Raw genomic sequence first — 17658 nt, forward strand, 5'->3', positions numbered from 1 at the left:
TAATTAAACTGTACACGTAATTGGTGCTCTTTTTTGTATGGGATATATATTTTAAAAATCACTCTGGGAAGCAAAAGTGGAACCAGAGAGACCAGTCAGGAAGCTATCGTAGTAACCCAGGCAGGAGATTGTGATGGTGTAGACGAGAGGGATATGGTGGAGAGAGACAGAAGACTAATTTAGGATATATTTTGGTGGAAGAGCTTAATTGACTTGCTGATAGATTGGGTACTGAGGAAACGGAAGAATTCAACAGTGGCCCATGGGTTTATGACCCTCACAGCTGGGTAGATGCCGAACCAATGGTCCAGAGGCGGAAGGCAGGAAAGGAATCAGCACTATTCAGATGCCTTCATATGTTACCTCATTTATTTCCCCCAGCAGCCTTCCTTGTTAGCTATTTTTTTATCCCCACTTTACAGAGAGGAAACTGAGACTCTCAGAGATGACATTATTTGTCCAGTTTTATAAGGCCTCGGAGGAAACAGAATGGAAAGGTTTTCTCTGGGAGGCAGTCGGGTACACAGCCTGGGTTTGAAGCCTGCCTCTGTAAGGGTACAACCTTGGGCAAGTCTCTTGACTTCCTTTTTCTTCATCTGTAAAGTGTGGATAAGAATCATATCTACCTCCGTAGGGTTAATGTACACGGTGGGTTTTAAAGGGGTCTGATACAAGATACAAGTCATCTGTCTGTAAGTTAGCCATTATAAGGGCCCATGTGGACTTTCACACAGGCATGGAGAAACAGAAGGTAGATTTTAATTCTTGAGCCAAGACTGAGTTTCATAAGCATAGTGATTGCCCTTTAAAACACTGAAACCAAGGGTGGCATATGTTACTGCCACATAATAGAGACCATCAGGACCGAAATCCAGGAGCCAAAAGACATAAAGTGCGTACAACAGAGGTAATCCTGGTTTGGCGGGGTGTTGGCCACCTGGTGACAACATGTTCTTCTGTATGTCGGAAAGGAAAATTATGGTAATTATTCAGCAACCATTTGGACAGCTAAATCCCAGTCTCCCCCAAGTGCTCAGAGGGAGGGGCCAGAGGTTTTTACTTTCTGGAGTAATTCAAAGAACTCTGATTAAGTGATGCTTCTCTTCACTTCCCTCTTACTTGAGTTGTTACAGCAGCCTCTACACTGGACTCCTCCAATTTCTTCCCCTCCGACAAATGCTGAGTGCTTACACTGTTCCCGGTTCTCTGCTAGAACAACCCCCAGGCGTGATGCCCTCGTGGAGCCTCAGGTCCACACCACTCGGGGTGATATTCTGCTAGTAGAAAGCACTCTTTAAACTGTAAAGGACTGACTCCATGTTGCTACTGTGGGTAATCAAGGTGACAGTGGCAGTTTTAATGCACAGCTGCTGTTGCCTTTCAGTGGCTCTCCACTGCCTGCAGGATAAAAGCACACAGCCAAGTTTAAACTGAATTCCAGCCTCACTCCCCATCCCCTAGCCCTTACATCAGCCTTCCACACAAAACCACTAACAGTCCTGCCGGGAGCTGGTCCATGCTTGCTGTTTCAAGGGACCTGGCATATATGGCATACTGTTCTTAATATGTTTGCTCACCTTATTGGCACTATGTGTTTTAACCAAGGTCTCTGAGAAAGGTTGTTTCCCCAGGTGGGGATTTTCCCCTGAAGTTAGGGAGGGAATAAAACCTCTTAACTAAGTGCCAGGTGGGTAATTAATCACTTTAACTATGAACAATCATGCTTAAGCTACATAATCTTTACTCCCTGGAATGGAGATAAGAAACGCCCTAACCTTTGAAATGGAGATTGATAGGATTGGAATCAACTGGTATAAATACAGTTGTAACAAGACAGCAAGACACAGAGAGAGACAGAACCTAGGCACAGAACCTACACAGAACGTTCTCTAGAGACAGAAGAACTTTGCTGGAGAGAACATGGCAAAAGATCCTGGACAGAAACTGGCCTCAGAACCTAGAGACAGAACCTAGCGAGAGAACATGGCAAAAGATCCTGGACTGAACCTGACTAGAACCTGGTGACTGAACCTGGCTGGAGAACCTGGAGAACCTGGCTGGAGAACCTAGCAAGAGACCATGGACACAGAACATGGCTGGAGATCCTAGCAAGAGACCATGGACACAGAACCTGGCTGGAGATCCTAAGCAGAACCTCTCTGGAGATCGAGACCAGAACTTGGCTGGAGATCCTGGCTAGGCTGCTGATCAACTGAATGCTGTCTCCGTGTCATTCCTTCTTCGCCGACTCCGTCCACACCTTTGGGGACCCCTGGACCTGCTGGGGTTGGACCCCGGCACAGTCCCTTCATTTCTATACCCCAAGGTCCCTGATTATTCTGTTTTCTGTCTGAAATTCTCTCTCTACCTGTCTGCCTGGAAACTCCCACTTCATTCTTTGAGATCTAATTTCAACCTCTGTAACTCCTCCCCACAGGTAGGTTCATCCTTCCACTCTATTCACAGCACTCTTGACATGAGTTTTTTTCAGTAGGGGTTAAAATATAACAGAATGACCTAAAAATCATCTTCAAATCCCAGTCCCCTCCCTGCTTACCAGATACTCAGATTCAGTAGGTCTGGCGTACATAATGGTTAATATCCCAGGCTGTGAGTCAAAAAAAGTCAGGTTAAGTCTCAGCTATTTACCAGCTTCATGACCTTGACCAAGTTACTTAACCTCCCTAAGGTACTGTTAACTCTGTAAAATGGGGATAGAAATAGGCAGGAACGATTAGCTGAGACACAGTGTGTAAAACACTCAGTATAGTATCTGGCATCTGGGAAGCGATGAACGAATGGCCATTATTATTGAAAAGAAGTGTGGTTTATTCTAAACCTGGCAGTTTGTCCATTTCTTGCTCACCCCAGCCATTCCCAGGTTGAGAATCACTGCTGAGTATTCATCAAATTGTATTATGACCCATCAAATTGTATTAGATCCCCAGCCTGCAGCCCAGCACCAGGAAGAGTGTCATCTCTCACAAGCTGTGTGGTCTTGGTCAGGTCAGTCTGCCTCTCTCAGCCTCAGATGTTTTCAGTGTTGGAGAGAATAATACCGACCAGATAAGTTTGTCACGAATATCAAATGAGATTGTGAAGTGAGCTGTTGCCATGGTTTTGCCATCTACGGTGAAAGGGGGCTGTGATTCAGGCCTGGCATCTTACAGCCTCAGACCTGTGGCCCTCTGCCCTCCTCTTCTCTCCTATCCCATGGAATACTGATGTGATCCTCTTTTTTAAAACATTCTTGGTTGATTTATACCTAACAGAAGGTTCCACAGTGACGTGCACAATAGCTCACGCCTTTACAGGGAGAAAGGGACTCTGAATGCATTGGTGTGAGGCAAGTTCCTCTCAGAACGCTATCCAATGAGAACTCTGCAGTGAGCAAGACAGACATGATCCTGCCCCTGGACAGTTTCAATCTGGTTGAGGGAAATCCAACGATAAACAAGTAAACATGTCAGTAAAATAATTTCAAAGAATAATAATTACTAAGAAAAAATGATACAGGCAATGTTATAGACTAATTAGGGGAACAAATATTAGAGTGGCCACAGAAGGCCTCTTTAGGAGGTGGTGTTTGAGCTAAAATTCAAAGGAAAAGAAGGATTCAGCTATGTAAAGATCAAGGTTATAAGGATCCCCAAAATAACAAACAGCAAAAAAAAAAAATTTTGTTTTTAAAAAGCAGCTTGTTACAAAATGGAAGCCACTGGAGGTAGAATTACTGAGTCAAGAGAGAGTTGGTGGTGATAAGGCAGAAAGGTTAGGCCAGGATGCTGCCATGTGGGGCTTTGCAGCTGTGGAGATCATATGCACTAGAGGCCCAATGCACGAAATTTGTGCAAGAGTAGGCCTTCCTTCCCCCGGCTGCCGGCACCGGCTTCCCTCTAGTACCTGGGACCCGGGCTTCCCTCGGAGCCTCGGCTTCTTCCAGAAGGACATCCGGTCTAATTAGCATATTACACTTATATATATATATATATATATATATATATATATATATATATATACATATATATATATACATATATATATATATCTCAAATGAACAATCACATGAAGGAAAAGAAGTTACTTTGTCCTCTGCTTTGCACATGTACATTCATTCCGCAGATGTAATTCAACATCTGTTGTGTGTCAGTCACCACGCTAGTCGATGGAGATACAGAGAAAAATAAAATATTTGAATGAGCATGCTTTAACCTGAAGATAAAGCATAGTAGTATGGTTGGAAGAACATTCCAGCCAAAAGGAGAGCGGGTACCTGTTCAGAATGAGTGGTCAGATCATTTGTCCTGATAAGAACACAGTTGGAGAGGAGGTCCTGGGTCCTGCTGGTGAGGGAATGAAGACTGCAGCTTATTATAGATGCACTATACTAATACATGGAACGGTTAGAAAGCTCTAAGGCATGGTAGGTGATTGACAGGAATGATGTATGAGAGGCAGTTAGACCAGTGAGTCAAATTTGCAGCAGAGCAGGTACAAGACCTGCCTTTGGTTACTGGACACAGAAATGGAGAGGGGGGAGTGATATTTTCAAGGCAGGATGTTCTCTGTCCCCTAAGTAACAGGACCCTAAGTCCTCAAACTTCAGGGCAGAACTGACTGTGGGGAACTCCTCCATGTTTCCCTGTCGCTTTCACAGACAACTCTGCTGGCGCCCTCTCTCCTCCCCGTCACCAGCCCCCGCCTCCTTTCTCAGGAAGCTTGGGTCTCCCCGGGAGCAGGTCTGCCCTAGGGGGAAGCCTCTGCTCTGTGCCTTGCTGCTGAGCGGCTGACATTCAGGCGGACGGAAGAGGGGTTCGGCGCCCCCCCACCCACCCACCCCACATGCACACGTGCTAGCCCAGGCAGGTGGGAGCGCCTCCGCGGAAGAGTCCAAAAAGAGGGAGGAGAGGCGTGCCAGCATCGCGGTCCGGTCCGGGCTCCAGGTCGGCCACAGAGGAGCTGCAGCCTCCAACAGGTTCGTAGAACGCGCGCTCGCTCTCTGTTGCTGAGCCGCCACCTCCTCCGCCCGAGAGACCCTAGTCACAGGCCCGCGCCGCAGAGCTCCCTGCCGGCAGCGGCTTCCTCTCCTCGGCTCTCCTTCCCTCTCCCGTAGCTCTCACCGCCGCCGGCTCTTCCGGGCAAGGCGGGGAGCGCCGGGGCTCAGCACCACCTCGGGGGCAGTTCCGTGCACTGTGGGGGTCCTCGCCCGGCACTGCTCCGGCAGACAGCAGCCGCCCCGCCCGCGGGCTCCTCTCCCGTTCGGTCCCGGTTCAGCACCAGGGCCCCGGAGGATAGTCAGTCCCTCGGCCCCTCAGGCTCCGCTCCTCGTCAGCTCGGCGCATCAGCACCGCGGCAGTGGACAGCTCCCGCCAGCCCCAAACAAAGCCGAGGGGCGGGGGGCCTCCGCGCTCCATGAGGGTGGGTGTTTGCATCGCTAGGGGATTTCCGCCCCCCCCCCCGCCCCCACAGCAGTGTCAGGGGCGAGCTGAGGAGTGGGGGGGCCTAGTCGCGATCGCTCTTCGGTCTACAGTTCGCCAAGGCCTGGCAGTACAATGGCGGGTTCCAGCTGGAAGTCAGGAAAAGGGTGGGAGGAGAGGTAGGTACAGACGGTCCTGAGCTCCAGCTGGGTGAGCTGGGGAAGGAGGATGCACCCCCTCTTCTACCCCAAGCTCCTACCTCCACTCTAGCTCAAGACCACGGACTTCCTTCCAGGAGCCTAACACCGATGCCCCAGGCTGGCAGCTGCAATCACTGATTCGGGCTGCCCCCAGAACATCCCTAGAAAGTATGAGGCTGAGTTTCCGTGGGGGAGGGGGACCAAGAAACCACGGAGAAGCCTCACAAATGGGGCAGCTACATACTCTTCTTCCCTCCTGCCAGGCTTCCTCTCCATACCTCCCGAGTGAAGCCACAGGGAAGGGAGGTGAGGGGAGCAGGCAGCAGGTTGTGAATAGGTTTGGCTCTGGGAGGTTGCAATTAGCAAAAGAGGTTGAAGAAGTATGAGAAGCTGAGAGGTTCCCAAATAGAAAAGCCAGTTCAGCGGCAGAAAACCAAATGTGAAAGTGGAAACCTTTTCCCTGTGAGCTGAGGCTGGGAGGTCCCTTGGATCATGTGATCCTTTCGCTCACTGCTGGTCTCACTGGGAGACCCCGCCTAGGGGGCAGAAGGGATTTGCCCAAGGTCAGGCAGCAATTTAGTAGCAGAACTGGGCCTAAAGCCCAGGCTCCCCAAATCCTGGGTCTGTTGTATAACATTCATACAGAAGCCTTTTAAAATCCGAGATGCAGGGAGAAGAGCTGAGTGGTTGTTTTTTTGTTTTGTTTTGTTTTTCTTTAAAATCCACCTTAATTCCATCTGCAAATATAGTTCCTTTTAATCGTCTTGAGCAAGCAACATTACAAATATTCCTCATTTGTGCTGCCTAGCTGCGCCAGTCTATGGAAGGCTGAGACCAAAGTGGTGTGGGGCAGCTACAGACTGATGTCCATCTCTCCTTTTCACTGAGCTGCCAGGCAGAGGACAGCCCTGAGCTCAAGAGTTCCCATTCTTGAATTCAAAAAGCCCATCACCATTGCCATCTTTATGAGCAAGTTTTAAGACCACAGCCTTAATATTTTATTGGTTTCTCTGGATCTCAGATTTTTAAACTTTTAAGGACAGGTCTGCTCGTGGGTCCTTAAGCAAAGCCACCTTAGTGACAAGAGGGTAAGAAGTAAGTAGAAGACGTGAGAATCAAATACAGGTCTGTCTCCAGGCAGAAATGACGGCCACACATACAATTTAACATTTCCTAGTAGCCACACTTTAAAAAATGTAAAAAGAAACTGGTGAAATTGATTTTCATAACGCTTTCTTTAATGCCACTCATCCAAAAATTATGAAATGTCGTCAATGAGGTAGCTCACATTATTTTGTTCTTACCAAGATCTCAGAAATCCGTGCGTACTTCGCAGTTACAGCACTTCTTCCAAAGACTAGCCTTCCTCCCAGCGCGCAAAAGCCCCAGGTGGTAGGTAAATGGCTTTCATATTGGATGACGCGGTTTGGACTCTGTGTTTTTCCCACTGAGCTATCAGTCCTGGAACGCTAGCCCCACTGGATGTTCTGGGGGTGGGGGAACATCCTTTGTTGAATTTCTCTGTATATTTAAAGACTTTAAAACTTGAACTTCACCATACGTATTTGATTCCTTCCGGCCCCAGAGCTGAGTGGTTTTTATTCTGAGTCCAAATCTCAGCTGTCACTGGCACATGACCTTTGGCAAGTACCCTTCTGAGAAGACAAGTTAATGGTCCCACTTATGAGGGTTTCATGAAAAGCCTGCATGAGATTAGGGTGGAGCCTGGCACATAGTAAATGCTCAAAAAACATGGTAGCTACCATTCCTGTTATTATTCCCTTTGTAAACATGCCCTGTGTTGGGGCACTGGCTGTGCAGTAGGGAGACAGGGAAGTGTCCCGAGGAGGACACAGACCAGCTGAGGAAGCCAAAAAGAAAACAGCTGCTCTATGATAAGTGCTTTAATCGAGTGTACCAGGCTGTGGGCTCTCCCGTGCAGGAGTAATGAACTGTGGGGGAAAAGAAAAGTACCTCAGACAGATGGAACTGTGTGGAGAGGCCTAAAGGCATGAAATCACAGCCACCAGGGTGATGTCACTGTGCCAGAGGGGCCTCGAGATGGGAACTGTGAAATGGGAATGGACAGAAAGGCTGGAGCCAGTCTCCAAAGGGCCTTTGTGATGAAATATTTCAAACATATTTTTTTAAATAGAAAGAATAGTATAAGAAAGCCCCACTTACCTATCATCCAGCTTCAACAATTGGCTAATTTTGTTTCATCCATACCCACACCCAGTTTCATCATACACACAGAGAGACTTATTTTAAAGCAAACACAAGACATCACATCATTCAGTGCAGAAGGATTTTTAACATCAACAACAACCTTTGCCATTCAAATGTTGTTGTTCCACTAACTCGAATCATGACTTTTCCTCCTTGATCTGTTCTGAACATTCCTGTTAAAACTTATAGCAGAAAGTTTTGAGAGAGGCCACACCATGGAGACGAACCACGTGCATTAGAGAAACTATTTCAGGAAAAAAAAGGGGGGGGTGTACATCAACCCTCAACAGGTGTGACCAAGCCAAACATGTTTATCTTCCCTATCTACACCATGGCAGAGGACAGTAACTATTTGCAAGCTGACCAAAAGACAAATTGAGCCCCATAAAACAAAAGTGAGAGCTTCCCTTTCAAAGTAATCTGAGCCATAAGCTCCTAAGAATAGAAGGCCTGAAGGGGAGTGTGTGGGCCAGGAGTCAGGCTGTCCGGGTTCAAACCCAGCCATACCACTTAGCAGCTGTGTGAACATAGGCAAGTTCCTGACCTCTCTGTTTCAATGTCCTCATCTTTAAAGTGGAGATTATGAGAATCACAATACTACTTATTTCAAGAGGTTCCTGTGACAATTAAACAAGTTAAAATTCTATGTATAGTGCCAGGTGGGTACTTGAAATATTGGGAGGATCACTTTGTAAAGTATATGATTGTCTAACCACTATGCTGTATACCTGAAACTAATACAAATTTATATTTAATGTTTTAAAAAAGTTAAAATTTGTGAATCACTTGGTGCCTAGCATTTAGAACGTGACATATTGGTTAAATAAAAATGACTGAAAGGGGGTGGGGAAGCAGAGAACGTGTGCTGTAAAAAGTCAACTAGTTGACTAGAGCTGGACTCTGAGGGGTGAAGATCAAGCCCAAATGCCCATCTTGTTCTTTAAGCAATGAGGGGCCATCAAAGGCTTTTAAGCAGGGGGATTTGGGAGGAGAGGAAGTTAAAACCCAAAGACCCAGAGAGAAAAGGGGCCTATCCACAGTCACACAGACAGTCACGGTCAGGGCACTGACATCTGTGCCCCTACTGACCCAATATTACAGGGGGCAAGGGCAGAATATAGTTTGTCCCCTCACTGCATCCTCAGGGTTAAAAGAATACCTAGGATATTCTCAGTAAATATTTGTGGAATACATTGCTGAATTGATGACCAGAGAGAGCAGGAAAAGTCAAAAACCTTGAATCCTCAAGAAAATCCGGGCATTTTGGACAGTGGTGAAATCTCTCTCAGGAAAATAAATCAAACCCCTAGAGATGGTGCCTTGGGGGGCTCAAGCCCTTCTGAACCTCAGCTTCTGTGACAAATGCCACTGCCACTCACACTCCCCCTGACACCCCCTCAAGTTGCAACAAGCATTGCTGCACAGGGTTCAGAAGTTAATCTTGGTAAAATGCCTGAAAGACGAAAACTATTCCCCAGACATTCAGCGTAGTAATTGCCAACGCAGAGAAAATCTATCTCCACATTTGCAAGAGGCAGGCCTTTGTGTTGCACAAAAACCAGCCATTAGAATTCCTGTCTTTGACTCGTCAGGAAGCTGGGACAGCCACGTGGGCAAGTAGGGTCTTGCAGTTCAACCAGCAGATGGAAGGAGACTCGGAGAAAGTCAGAGCCAGCTCCCAGGATGCTGAATGCCCACTTGGAGCAGGGCATGGAGCCAAGTGCTCGTCCAAACTGCAGAGAATGCCAGCCCTGGCACTCCTGGCTGGGTGGTCTTGGGGAAGTCCCACCACCTCTCTGAACTTTAAGTTCATCATCTATCAAATGGGGATAGCACTGCCATCGCCCCTGGGCCATTTTGCTGTTGACTCTGGCAGCGTGGGGTTAGGGTTGTCATCCCATTTCACAAATGTGGAAACTGAAGCCCCAAGAATGGCTCATTCATTTCTCAACACTCACTAAGCACCTCTGCTGGGCCAGTGACTATTTTAGGAGCTGGAGAGAAAATGAATAATAAGAAAGGGTCTGTGTTCTTACTGAGCTCACATTCTAATGGGGAGAGAGAAAATAGTGAGTGAACAAATAATTTCACCAAGTTATATAAGTGCTAGGAAGGAACTAAAAGAGGGTAAGCTAAGGCAAGTGATGGCTGTTCACATAAGGCAGGAAGGGGAAACTTGAAGAAAGAGGCATTGAAGCTGACATCTGGATGGGAAGCAGCTAGCTATGGGACAAGTGTCCGAGCAGAAAATACAAAGGTCCTGGGGTAGAAGGAAGCCTGACAGGGTGCAAGATAGAAACTAAGTGAGAGAGAGAGAGAGAGAGAGAGAGAGAGAGAGAGAGAGAGAGAGAGAGAGATGGGGGTTGGAGGTTAACAGGGGCCAGAGCAGGAAAGCCTTGAGGACTGGGGGAAGCAGAGGCTGGCATAATCTAAATGGCGGTTGAGTCATTCCCTTGTCACCCCACTGGTAAGGGGCTTGAGAGGCAAAGCCCAGGTCAGAGTGAATGCCTGGACCCCCCCCCCTCCCCCTTCAGGCCCACAGCCCCTGCTGCCATCTCTAGAGTAGGTCAGCCAAAGGGCAAACAAAGTAATGGGTTCCCCTGCTGGGAAGTAAATCCATGGGCTGGCTGGCTGTCAGGTGGGCACCACAGTGCAGGCAGCATCCTGATGCCATGAGGCAGGAGGGGGAGGGAGAAGACACAGGGCCGGCCGGCTGTGGCTGGGGTGAGGGAGGGAAGAAGCACCTGCCTCAGGTACAAAATGCTAAAATCTCAGTCATCAAGGTAAACATCTGGTGCAATTAAAACAAGATTAATGTAAAATATCCATGATGGATAAAATATCAAAATTTTCAAATAAAGCCAGGATTCTAAAAATCTAGGTTGAGGGTGAGGCAAATGGAATGAGTCATACATACACAGGATCTAATCCTGGGAGCCAGGATTGGAGCTGGTCTGCTCAGGATGAACTGAAAGTAAGATAGGATTCCTAGTAGGGCCTCAGAGATCACTGCTCGCCTCAGCCATGGAGGCAAGACCTGAGCAGGGACCACACAGCCAGGAGCTGATGCTTGGCCTGCTGCCCCAGACACTGTTAATGTCGAGTTAGAAGAATAATTAAGTGAGCGAGAGAGAGGGTGGTAGAGATGAGGGCAGAGAGGTTGACAGGGGCTTACGTTTGAACCGACGCCTTATACTAGCAATGCTGTGGGACCCTGAGTAAGGTGTATTGCCTTTCCAGACTTGGTTTCCCATCTGTGACCCTGGGGCTAATAAAACCAAGACTCCAGGATTCAATAAGATGCTACTTTAAATCCTCTAGCACCTAGCTATTCAATGTGTGGTCCACAGGCCAGCACTATCAGCATCTCCTGAGAGCTTATTAGAAATGCAGAACCTCAGCTGCACCCCAGACCCTCAATCAAAATCTTCATTGTAAGGACACTCTCGGCGTGCATGTGAAAGTCTAAGGCGCTGACCAATCCATGCACATAGAGGAAGGATGCTCGACAAATGGCAGTGCCTCTGCCTACCTAATGCTGAGTTAGATCCTGACTTCAGGCAAGAGGAAAACCCAAGATGGAAAGCAGATCCTGAGATGGCCACCTCACAACATTTTAAATGGTTATGTTTTGCAGCCAGAGAGCCTGGCTGAGCTCCTTCTATCCATAACCATATAGGCCCTCTATCTGTTCATCTGGAAAATGGGAATAATAACAGCAAGTGCCTTATATGGTTGTTGTGAAGATAAAATGAAGTAATGTGAGTAAGACCCTCAGCACAATGCTTGGCATACACTATGTGTTCAATAATGCACGCTGCTGTTGCTGGGGTGAGGGTGGAAGGGAGGTCAATAAATCATTACTGAGCACAGCTAACAACAGTATAGCTCTTTGTCACTTATAAAGCACTTTTGTTTATACCACTTCAACTGATTCTCATGACACTTTGGGTGAGACAGCATGAGATACATTCATTTCACAGAGGGGAAAATTCAGGCTCAGAGAGGTGAAGTGACTTGTCCAAGTAAACCAGGATTTAAAAACCTGGAGTCTGACACTAAAATTTGTGCCCACAATAGAGCACCCAAGCAATAAGCATGGAAAAGATAAAAAAAGGGAGAATATCTGACTCCAGAGGTGGTGTTACCCAGCCTCCTCATTTTACCAAAGGGAAAATGGAGGTCCAGGGAGGGGAAGAGCCTAGTCCAAGGTCACTCAGACAGACCGCCCCCTGAGGCCAGAACTCAGCTTTAAAGGCTCCCAGTCCAGAGTCTTGTCCAGTGGCCAGACCCACCTCCCTCATCTGTTTGGCCAGCCTCTGCCTGCTGAGCCCAGGGGTACAGCCTACAGCCAGCCAGGGCTGGTTCCCTGGGCACGCCTGGTGGACACAAGGCATTCCAGCTCCACCTTCCCTCGCAGCCCAATCAGATCATGAGTGTGCAGAAGCCCGCGTTGCCAAGGTGAGGGCTGCAAGGTTGCTAGGACACAGTTTGGGAGCAATCAGGTGGCAAAAGAGGCCATGGCTAGAGCTAGAGCTGGGGCTGGGGCAGATCACAGCTGGGGCTGTGACCTTCTCAGGAGCTGGAGGAGGACCTCCAACTCCACATGGTGGGTCAACCAATGGGAGGGTTGGTGCTCACAGACCCAGCATCTCCACACTCCACGCACCACCCCAGCCTGGAAGCTGAGTCCATTCTCTCGCTACCCCACCGCTCAGCAAGCACAAGTCCTGCTACTGCTCCTCCCATGCCCCCACCCCCACTCCTGCCCCCAGAAGGAGCGCTCCAGAGCACTAAGCAAGAGTCCTGTTAAAAGCCCATGCCCCACCAAGGCTCCTCATAACTGGCCCCAACAACCTCCGAGCCTCCTCTTTCTCCCCAAGGCCAAACCAAATTCCTCTGACTGCCTGGGAAGACCGGGCTTCCTCCATGTCTCTGTAGATGCTGTTCCTTCTGTTTGGAATGCCCTTCCAGCTCCACTGTCCTCTAAGCGTCCGCTTGCCAGGGAAGCCCTGCCCCGGCCTCCTTGCAGTGAGGCACTGCTGACAAGCCTGCATTTGCGTGGATGCTACACTGTGTTTTAACTGTCCATTTTCCTGTGGTGTCCCCATTAGGCTGTGAGCTCTTTATGCCTCACTCCTAGAGTAAGACCAGGCTCCAGGTGTGCAAGATCAAGACTGCTCTGAGCCTCCATGCTCTCCTCTGTGAGATGGGGATTATGGCCTTGGCCTTGCAGGCTAATGTGAGTATTAGAGGCTGTGGATGTAAAGGGCTTGGCACATGGCCGATACGTGACAAGTGCTGCCGCTGCCCTGTGGTTTATGTTGACACTACTGGCGCCCCACACGAGTGCTCAGTAATAAACGAGCACTGACTGTGCTCCTCACCTGTGAGAATAACAGCTGTTGTCTGAAAGGGGTCTGTGGACAGTAAAACCCTATTCAAGTATAAGTCATAACAATTCTGATCGTTAATACTTGATTCTCACAAGCCTCCAGACCTGAAGCATCCTGACATGCTTTCTGCCCACCCTGCATTCGTTGAACAATATGTATTTAATACCAACTGTGTGCCAGGCAATGTGCAGGCTGTTTGGGACTCAGCAGGAGGTAGACATTAAACACATAATGTCTTTCCACCTTTCTTTCCTCGCCTTCTTAAAGGTCAGCCGCAGGACCCAGCACGCAGGTGGCCCTGCCTGTGGCCGGGAGGCTCCTCTGTTCCCCAGTGCCCACTCTCTGGGCAGTCAGCAGGCTCTGCCCACATACACTCTTTCCCCACTTCCCCACCTTGCTGGCCAGAACACAGTAACATCTGCCCTGTTTGCAATCCAGTAGCTAGTTTTAAATTCAAATATTGTCAGCTCCCTGACGGCAGGGAACAGGCCTGCCCTTTTCACTGTGGAGTCACCAGCATTTAGAACGTGGCTGGGCCCAGTCGTTCAGCCACTCATTACTTATTCATTCATGCTCTCTGCAGATAATTATCAAGTCCTGCTAAGTGCCAGGCTCTGGGGAACCAGTGGGGCCCTGCCTCACCACGCTCCTCTCCTAGCAGTGGGATGGGGCTAGAGGAGATTGGGTTAGGAAGTAATAGTACTGTGGAATAGCTGAGACCCAGGGGTCATGGTTTCGTTTTTTTCCTTTTCTTTCTTTTTTTGTTTTTTGGTGTGTTGTTTTTGTTTTTTTGTGTTGTTGTTTTTTTTGAGACACAGGGGTTAGATGTGGGATGACCCAGGGTGCTCCTGGAAGGCTGCCGACAACATAAATGGCCCTGGGTCGGCTGATCTGCTAGAACCCCTGCTTCCTGGACCACCTCTGTGGTCTGGGCCAAGTCCTCTGTCCCAACCTCTGTCGACCAGACAAGAATCTCCACTTCCTTGAGGCACAATGAGCAGGGCTGTATGGAAGGAAAGGGAAACCATCGAGGAGGCAGCGACAGGCTATACTCGGGCCCCCAAGCACACATCTCAGGCCCCTGCACTGGCCAGAGCCTTGGTGTCCACCCAAGAAACGCTCTGACTGCAGAGGGTGGAAAGATCGGGGAGTGAGGGCCCTGCTCAGCTCCCCGCTCACCCTGTGGGAAACTGAGCAGACATTTCCCCTCTCCGACCTGCGTCCTCATCTGAGGACAGAGTGGGACAGGGACCTCACCAGCCCTAATGATGCTGCAAAGGCACACTCGTCAGGCACTGTGCAATCAGCAGGTCGCACTGGGTGCCCGCTCTGTGTCAGGCCTTGTGCAACGCTGTGGAAACAGTCATGTAAGTCCCAATCAGTGCCTTTTGGGGAATGCTAGGTGCCTCCTAGAAAAATGCAGAGGACGGTAACTAAAATGTGAGGGCTACAACTTGGTAGACATCCTCACAAACATTATCTGTTCACCAACAACAATAACGTGCACTTACATGGCACCTAATGTATGAAACTGGTGCTATCAGTAGCCCCATTTTACACACAAGGAAACTGAGGATCCCAGAGATGTAATAGACTTCCATCAAGCCAAAATTCCAACCCAGATATAGCTGACAATAATTCCATCCATTGTCGCCAGTCAGAGATCACATGTAAGCCAGAAAGCAATGCCGTCAGTGGTATAATATAAGCACTGCTGAACCACTGACCAACATGGACAACTGCTGTCAGGAAGCAGGTGGGTGAGGCCAGGGGAATGCCCGGCAGGTCTGCATCCTGCCCAGCCCTTTGCTGGAACCGACAGCATCAGTGGTGGCCTCAGGAGAGGCAAGGGCATAACTTTGGTGGGTCTGGGGTTCAGTGCCATTCAGAAAGCCAGCTTCCCAGAAGCTCTCTCCATCACCCGCAACACCCTCTCTCCTCCCCCAGGAAGTGGTGTGTCCCTGGCATGCTATCTGTTCTGCTCACTGACTGAAGGTCCCTGCATCCCAGCTCGGCCAAGAAGCAAAGGAAAGGGAGCTTGCAGGGCCACCCCATGGGTGGTGCCCAGTGCCCCCCACTCCTGGTACAGGGGTCATGATGATGTTTCCTCTCCACAATCACCAAGAATACTCCTAAGTAGGAATGAGATGGATCAACGGGACAGTGTGGTGGGATAGCATTAGTGTGCATTTTTTAGAGCTATTTGCAACCAAGAAGCACTTCCTTGTGTGTTGCCTTATTCAGTGATGCTCCGCCCAAAAACCCTAGGTGGCTTTATTATTCCCCGGTTCAGAGATGGGAAACAGATGCTCAGAGAAGGGAAAGGACTTGCCCAAAGACATCTAGCTGGTAGTTCACTAAGCCTGAATTTAGACTTACTTTTGCTTGTCTGTATCCGCAAGCGGCCTCTGTACCTTGCAGGTGCTTGGTCCATGCTCGATGAGTGAATGAGTAAATTCATGAACTGCCCCAGATCAACAGCAGCACACAACAGTGCTGGAACCTGGCTCTCCTGTCACTCCCAGTTCCTATGCAATTTCTGCTCAACTATGGCTCAACACTCCCCCCCCCCCCCCCCCGCACACACACACACACACACACACACTCCAGGATCTCAAGCATCTGTGTGTGGTGTCCATCACCCCCTCCAGCTGCGGACAGAGGATGAAGGTGGAGCAGGCAGCCTCAGCCCCACTTCCAGGGCCCCCAAGCTCAGATCACATCCAGCGTCCCTTCATCCACATCGCCTCTTCTCCACCACCCACAACCAGTAATTCAACGTGCAGAGTTGTAAACTTGTTTCTTTAAATAAACAGTCTTGAGTTTCATACCAGATAGTCTTTTAAGAGGAGGAACGTCTCCAGGGCACCTCATATTTAGCATACAGAGAGCCGCATATTTGCACAGAGAGTGTGTGTGTGGATACAGAGATCGCTCGATCGCTGTAGCTATCGTTGCTCACCCAGATGGGAGCTATTTATGACGCTGAGTCACTCGTAGCTAATGCCACTGAGGGATTCCAGGCTGGGCTCCAAGCCCCAGCATCACAGACCCCATGGCTCCCTGCCCCCTCCTCACTGCTCATGAATGAGGAAGAGTGGTCCCCATCATGGTGCAGGGACAGAAGGGGACATTTTGGCCACAAGAAATGGAGACTCTCATCACCAGTCCTTTTTCAAGTCACTGTTCTCCATCCAAAGCACCACATCCTCACAGATCTAGGCAAATCCCTTCATTGTACAGGAGAGAAAAATGAGACCCAGAGAGGGGAAGAACGTGCCTAGTGTCACACAGCAAGTCAGTGACGCTGCTGGTCCCAGAGCTCACATCTTCTGATTGCTGCCTGGAGCTCCTTCCCTTTCCCTGGCCACCTTCTTTAGTTTTATCTCCCATGTCCTGCCATGTCACTCCACCGAGGTGCTTCCCGTCCTCTGAAAACTTGGAGATATCACTGAGTACTTCCTTCCTTGGGCTCCTCCAGGAGGGGAGATGAGGGTGGCTTATTTGGGTATCCCCCCGCATGACCTGCACACACTGAGTGCTCAATGCGTGCACATTGGGTATTATATAAGACCCAACAGTACCAATTCCTGGGGAACACTCGTTCTCCATTTGAACAAGCACCCATTTATTTCCACCCTCTCTTTCTTGTCTCTAAGCCAGTTCTCTAACCATGCAAAAATAGACTCCCTCCCACTCACCACCCACCTCTGCCCAATTCTACAATGAATCAATTTTATTAATAGGCTTTGGGGTAGAAACTTGACAAAGGTTTTTTTTGTAAAAGTCACCCTTTATCTCCCGATATAGTTCACTTCTCAAAGAATTCTAATAAACTGGTCAGGTGGGATTTTACCTTATATAAAATATTCATTACTGCCCTCTTTCCCTCCATATAGAATGTGCTTATTTAAGCATTCAATGATGTCCACCCCGTATTATAAAATCTATTTAATTATTCTAAGAGACAGTGGGATGAGGTGGAAAGAGCACAGGCTTTGAAACTAGGGCTGAGTTAAATTTTAGCCAGCTGCATACTGGTTCTGTGTCCACATTGATTGCTGAGAATTAAATGATGTAATGTCTGTAAGGTATCTGACACATTAGTAAGTGCTCAATGCAGGTTTGTGAATGAATGGATAGATGGAATAAATGAATGAATGACTCAGGACCCATATGGGTGAGGCACCAACTGACTCCGCAGTCTGAAGTCTTTAAGTCACACAACCCCAGGAGGGTAGTTTGAGAAGTCTTGGGGAATGGACCCCAGGAATTAGGCTGTTGGTGGGGCTATCTCCAGGCTAGAGAAGATATTTCTTTCTCCAGCCCCTTGTGCAAGGAGTTCCTCAGCTCAAGGAAAAGTTTGAGTCTGGAATCTATGTTCAAAAAGGACAACTCTTTGAGAGTACAGATTGT

The 17658-nt window shown here is 48.7% G+C and overlaps 1 protein-coding gene across 1 annotated transcript in view; it reads left to right on the forward strand.

Moving 5' to 3' along the window:
- Positions 1 to 4731: 4731 nt before the first annotated feature.
- Positions 4732 to 17658, forward strand: part of CPLX2 (complexin 2) — a 71028-nt gene continuing 58101 nt past the window's right edge. Inside the window, exon 1 of the mRNA XM_081092658.1 lies at positions 4732 to 4975. The gene's annotated coding sequence lies outside the window, so the exon portion shown is untranslated. The remainder of the gene's footprint in view (positions 4976 to 17658) is intronic.

The sequence above is a fragment of the Myotis nattereri genome (genome assembly GCF_964212035.1).
Source record: "Myotis nattereri genome assembly, chromosome: 5".
Classification (NCBI taxonomy): Eukaryota; Metazoa; Chordata; class Mammalia; order Chiroptera; family Vespertilionidae; genus Myotis; species Myotis nattereri.